Source organism: Piliocolobus tephrosceles, chromosome 6 (genome assembly GCF_002776525.5).
Source record: "Piliocolobus tephrosceles isolate RC106 chromosome 6, ASM277652v3, whole genome shotgun sequence".
NCBI classification, from domain to species: domain Eukaryota; kingdom Metazoa; phylum Chordata; class Mammalia; order Primates; family Cercopithecidae; genus Piliocolobus; species Piliocolobus tephrosceles.
Window position 1 is genome coordinate 70,750,832 of NC_045439.1, and position 6,696 is coordinate 70,757,527.

Consider the following 6,696-nt stretch of genomic DNA (forward strand, 5'->3'; position numbering starts at 1 on the left):
TGAGGGGACTTGAATGAATGCCTGGGGGTTGGACTGGGAGAATAAAGCCATGAAGGGACTGTTCTCATTAAAGAATCCATTTCCCATTTTCAGCAGTTTGCTACATTAACAAGCTGAGCCGTGAAAGGATTAGATCCGCTAAGTGAGTGCCTGTTCTGTGCACCATTGCAAAACACATTTCAGAAAGCAGTAGATTCGTCTTAAATGAGTATCTGCTGGAGGAGCAAAGCCCTAGGAAAACAAAGGGGCACGCCAGGGTAAGCTAATAATTCCTGCTGTGCTTTGAGGGCAATGAAATGACTGCAACCCTGAGAACTTTTTCTACCTCCCCTGCAGTTGGTATAAACATAAGAGCCATTTTGATGATCATATCGACACCTCAGCAACAAGTGCTTCCCAGGTGCCAACAAAATGTCACTTTCCAAAGGGTTAAATGAACCAAAAGGCCTCACCCTCAAATATTCTTTTTCTGCACCCATTTAGTATGCATACCTATTAAACAAAACAATGGGCATAGATTCATATCCTGTCTACAAATAATCGAATGATACAAGAACAAATCTACCACCAGCTGCTTTGTCCCATGCTATGCTTTGACTGGGAGGGGAAAGCCAAGTTTCGAGCTGGGTCTAGCCTGACTCAGGCCTTAACTTGTGAGTCCTGCTATTCTAACCCTTTCTCTTGATCCGCTTTTCAGCCTGTCTCGGAGCACACAGCTCAGAGCAGCAGGGAAGTTGCTTAGCAAAGGGCCACCCACTTGCCTATTATTTCTTCCTCGCCTGTGACATGACACAAGAACAAAGTAGACATTAACCGCTACATTAAACCCAGAAAGAAAGTAATCAGTAACCTGTTATTCCCTTAATAAAGGGAAACACATGCAGTGTGAAATCCAGAAGACTAATCAATAGCCGCAGACAATGCAATGTGCCAAACAAATTGCAAATCAATTAGAATCCTTGTTTTCTTTGAAATGGTTCACTATATCTAAAGCAATTACTCCTTCATTAGACCTAATTTAACAGCATGACTGCCCTGGCTACAACTGGCAGCGTCTGGCTATCAAATGGAAGAATGGCAGCTTATTTCTGTCTGTCTGTGAGTCTAGCACCAATCAAGAAAAAAAAAAAAAAATGAATTCCTTTATATGAGAGAAACTTTTAATGAATGGGTGGATATTTGTTTTAATCAAAATACCGGTACCAGAATGAGAGTTCCCTGCTCTCCCCAGGGAAGTTAAAAGAGAAAAGAACTAAATAATTTTTGACTAAAAATCTGTACTTTAAAAATATATATTTTTTCTTCTTTCTATGTGAGCTTCAACTAGATTAAAATGGAATTTAAGTATGTAAAGTCCTTCCAGCTCTTCAAATCTAACACAACACTTGGTACTAGTTTTTGGACTTTTTTTGAAAAGAGAATCCTGGTTCTTATTGAATTTGGAGTATTCTTGCAAATGATAACTAAAAAAACACTAGTTCACTTATTACTAAAGCTATTTAAAAGTAGTTTTATTGAGCAATGCACAACAAAATCCACTCATTTTAATTGTACATGTAGTGAAGGTATACAATCATGTAGCCACCACCTTAATTGTGATGTGGAATCTTTCTGTCACCCCAGTAAATTCCCATGTGCCCCTTTGCAGTTGATCCCCTCCCCCAGCCCTGGCGGCAACCACGGATCTGCTTTCTGTCAGCCCATTGCACTTTTAAGAACAGTTTCCCAGATTCTGGAAGTATAAGACTAGAAAAAATAATTGAAATAAGGTTTTTCTACCAGTTTGAGAAAGGTTTCATTCTTGTTTGAGGCAGTAAGCAAAGAACTGAAGGAAATTACAAAGTTTTCTGAAAGTAGATATGCTTAAAGAAAGAAAACCTTTTCTGGAAGCCAACGTAAATATTTCTGAGTAAATTAAAAATTTTAATAACCATGACTTCTTTTACTTGCTAAACCTATTTGATATTCCTACTTTCTTCTCTTTGAGAATAGTCAGAGCTCTGAAGATTTTTTAAAGTTAAATTTTCTGAATTGTTTTTTTCTGACTGAAAAACAATACATTTTGATTATATGAAATTCGAACATTAAAGAATTATAGAAAGTAGTAAGGAAGGCTCTTATATTTCCATTCCCTCCAGTAATTTTCCAAAGTACACAAAGCTATATGCATAAGGATGTTCTTTACAGCATAGTGAGAATAGAAAAAAAAAAAGGGAAACACTAGGAGTTTGAGCTTTAAATTAAGTCACACAGGAGCCTGTTTCCCTTCTTCCTTCCTTTGCTTCCCTTAAACAGCTTTTACTGCGCTCCCCTCCCCCTAATCCTCCCTCTTCACCTCACATCAAATGGCTTTTTATTCTCTGTATCCTTTGCCTTTCTTCTTTTTTTCTTTAGAGCTCAGTGAAGAAAAATTCTTGCACTGAGGGTACCCATATCTTTTGCAGGCCAACCAACCCATTTTCCTTCTTCTCCTCAAAGTAAAATATTCTGCCAAAGCTTTCACATTCTTAACATAAGAATCTGTGTTACCTCATACTGCACCCCATCTTGCCCTCTTTAACCTTTCACAATTAACACTGTCACTCAGTCAAATTATTTTTTGTTTCTATTGGTTAGGCTAACACCCATAATTTACCCTTGTCAATCAATCAATTAATCAACGAGCATTCACTGAAGGCCTGCTTCCCAGTAAAACCTGATTGGCTGGTTTGGGGAGTTGATTTATTATTCTAATGAAAAATATTTGCAATGATGGCGGGTGGGATAAGGAAGTTATGAAGTTTAATCACTTTCTAAAGTGCCTTAGTTTGCAGTTTAGGTTAAGCAAAAACTGAGGTGAAGGTAAGTGACAAAGAGTGCATCCTTCTTTAGCTCTCTCTTTGCTAACTCAAGAGTGGAAAACAGCATTATCAGGGAGGCTGCAGCTGTTCCAATCCCAGGGCTTGGCTAAAACTGGAGTGGCCCTGGGAAGATGCTATAACTATCAGAAGAGTATTTTTTTTTAACCTAGATAAAATATTCATAAACCTATTGCTATTTGTGCTTTTCACATTTGTATGTGTAGATAATATTTGTGTAAAGACCCCATTGTTTTAATTATTCTTGTCTACCTCTTCCCACTTGTCAGTAGTTGAACATTTAGGCTAGGCCCAGGGGAGTTTCCACATGGTAATTAAGGAAGGGACAAGGGTTGGGCTTCAATCCTCTGACAATGTGGTGACCACCAGATAATTAAAAACTGAGTAAATTGGCCGGGTGCAGTGGCTCACACCTGTAATCCCAGCACTTTGGGAGGCTGAGGCAGGCGGATCATGAGGTCAGGAGATTGAGACCATCCTGGTCAATACAGTGAAACCTGTCTCTACTAAAAATACAAAAAAATTAGCCGGGCGTGGTGGCAGGTGCCTGTGGTCCCAGCTACTCGGGAGGCTGAGGCGGGAGAATAGCATGAACCCGCGAGGCGGAGCTTGCAATCAGTAGAGATGGAGCCACTGGACTCCAGCCTGGGCGACAAAATGAGACTCTGTCTCAAAAAAAAAAAAAACAAAAAACAAACAAACAAAAAACGTGAATAAATCAACATGAGCTCTTCCAAGGAGAGGAATGGCAAATTATTTACTTTGTGAGGTAAGGAGACAAGGATCTTTTGGTTGTCAAGCAGTTTCCTAAGAGAGATAAATAAATTGGATTTTTAAAGTTCCCACTAGGGAGTCTTGACAGAAAACTCTTGACTCATGATTTTATGTCCCATTATCTTCACTAGTTAAGTCAATGCTAGCAGTGTTTGAATTGTTGGCAGTCATTTAAGTGTTTTTTGCAAAGCAATGTCCTGCCCAAAGGAACTATCTGGTGGCTCTGGTCCATAGACTACACATCATGACTACACATCATGACTGCACATGGTGTGGAGACCTCATTCTTGCTAATGCACAGATAAAAGTCATAACAGAACAGTGACGGAACAAATGAAGCCTGTCCTTTAAAGTAAGCACTCCTTTTTGTTTGTTCTGCTATAGAAAAAAATGAATAGACGGGGCTTTTGCAAACTTTCAGGGTGCTGACTTTTTATTTCCTACCCCCACTTCTGGAAATAATCATTTTGATTATTAATTTGTTTCCCTTTAATCTCTTGTTGACTATTAATATGATTGTTTTATCCACCATGGGTGAATGCTTAACTAATACAGTTCTTCATACAAATGCAAACTTCCTATTTACCAGCCTCTGGTGCTGCATCTTGCACCAGAGTGGTATCATTCAGCTTCAGTTGCTATAGCATTTTCAAGAACCTCTCTGTTCTTGTCATAAATTATCTTTAAGTGAAAAAAGCTCAAAGGAGGTCTGCAGCAAACTATATCAAATAATGAATTTGTAAGCGGTGGAAGAAAACACTTATCTTTCTTATGCTCTTCTCCCATCGATTGTTCTGTGACCCTTCTTTGGGATACAGATGAGCATAACCCTGAAAAATGTTTGTGTTGTCTTTCTTTAACTGGCAGCCTGCAGGCTGCATGATCTAATAAATATTGGCAGGGCCAAATGAAATAATATAGAAGAGCTTCTCTTCTTTAAAGTCCACAGACCAAGAGACTCTTGTCACTTGTTAATATCTCCATCAAACACTGAAGTGTTAACATATGTGATACGACCACGCAATCAAGTAAGGACCGATTTGTTGACTAATTAAACCAACACAACAAGCTCTTTAGCACCTACAAGTGACAAGTTTAGAGCAGGCAAGTGGAAACTCTCAATTGAGCCCCCTTTTATGAGACTATCATGCCAAATTCAATTCTGACTGAGTAGTATTTGAATGTACTTGACTTCCACCATGTGCTGACATGCTTACAATAATTCATCAAGGGTGACAATAGCCCAATATTAGAGATTTATGATATATACAAAACAGTTACAAATGAAATGTAGCCCTTACATGGGTCTGCTTTCCTTACCCACTGCCTATTGATATTATAATTAATGGTCAATTACTTAGGGAAAAGAAAATAGAAAATAGTCATTACTGGTTTCAGTCATCATTGGACTTTTTTTTTCTTTTGGCAAATTCTGGAGGTAAGTGGAACCATTTCCACAGTGTTTGGCAGTTGCTTCAAAATAATAAATGGACATTGAAACCTGGTATTCATGACTCATTTTGGCAATGAGAATGAGCTAATAATAACATTTTAAAGGAAACTCAGGATACATTAAGTTGCCTGAGAAGTGGGAAGGCACTCTAAGATGTATCTTTGAGTAGACAATACATACATCTTCTATCTCTGTGCATACGTATACACCTTCCTTCACCAACTGCATGGATGTTCTATATTCGGTTTCCTCATTTATAAAATGAAGCAGCTCCACTAGTTTATTTCTAACATCCCTCCAACACCTAAACTTCTCTGGCGTCTGATCTGACCTCTCCATATCCAGGTTAATGAAAAGGGAAGCAGAACTCTTTCTATTGTTTTTGGCATGCAGTTAATCCCTCTCTCCTTCCTCCTCAGTACACTCACTTTTTTATCCTTCTTATACACAAATTCCAATTTGTCATATCCAGCCCCAACCTTCTTCTGACTGACCGTATTCTTGCCAGCCAGACAATTCCACTTGTAGGTAACCAAGAATTGACTATCAATATAAACATAACACATATACCTAAGGGTATATGAGTCACATTTTCCAATCTTTTCGTGCTCATGAACAAGTAAGGTGCAGTGGCAGTACTAGATTCCCCAGGCGGTTTTGAATTAGCAGGGGAAGCTGCAGATCATGGCCTCTTAAACTGGAAGTGGCCTATAATCTGGGCCCAGCTATAGGTGCTCTGCTTCAGACACATCCCAGGTTCTGTGCATCCCCGAGTTGCAGGTCAGTAGCTTGTATCCCAAGCACTACATGCCTTTTTGGCCTCTCTTGTGGAGAAGTAGCTATGGGTCCAAATACCTAGCTGGCAACAATGGTCAGAATCTGGTAAGATGCCAAATAGATTCCCAGCATGCTGTGAGGTTGACCTCCAGACCCTAAGTGACCACCTCCACATCCCATCCATCAAAAGAACCCTCTGATAATCCCCCCACGTTGTGATGAAAATGACTTGTGTTGAAAATGCTGTGCCACCTGGAAGTCCTAGCCTCCTGCTCCCCATGTGGGATTTCTGAGAGATATGCACATGGCCATCCCCATCAAAGAGATAATTCTTATTTTCCCCCTAATCGTTGGCAGAATTTTGTTTATTTTGAATAGACAATGTTGTTCAAAAATCAAAATGATATAAAGATACTCACTGAGAAAACTTGCTCATAGCTTATAGCTGCATCTCTGCCCACTCCATTTCCCATCTCCCCTCTGGTAAATCCTTTTATTAGTTTTTGTATATTATCTCAATATTTCTTTAGGGAAATGTAAGTGTATATATATATATATTTGTTGTTATTTTGTTTTTCTACTTTCTTTCTTAGCCAAAATTAGCATACTCTACGTTGTTCTAAGCCCAATTTTTCTTCCTTAACAATGTACCCTGGACATATTTCCAAACCAGTACAGAAACATCTGCATCAAAGACAAAAACTTCATTTCTGAACAGGGCTTCTGCCAGAAACCCTGGCTTTCATTCCTTCTCAGAAGAACCAGTGGGAGCATCCTTGAGGGAAACTAGAGTTTCTCCCTTAAGCCCAGGGCAAAACTTTAAAAATCCATATC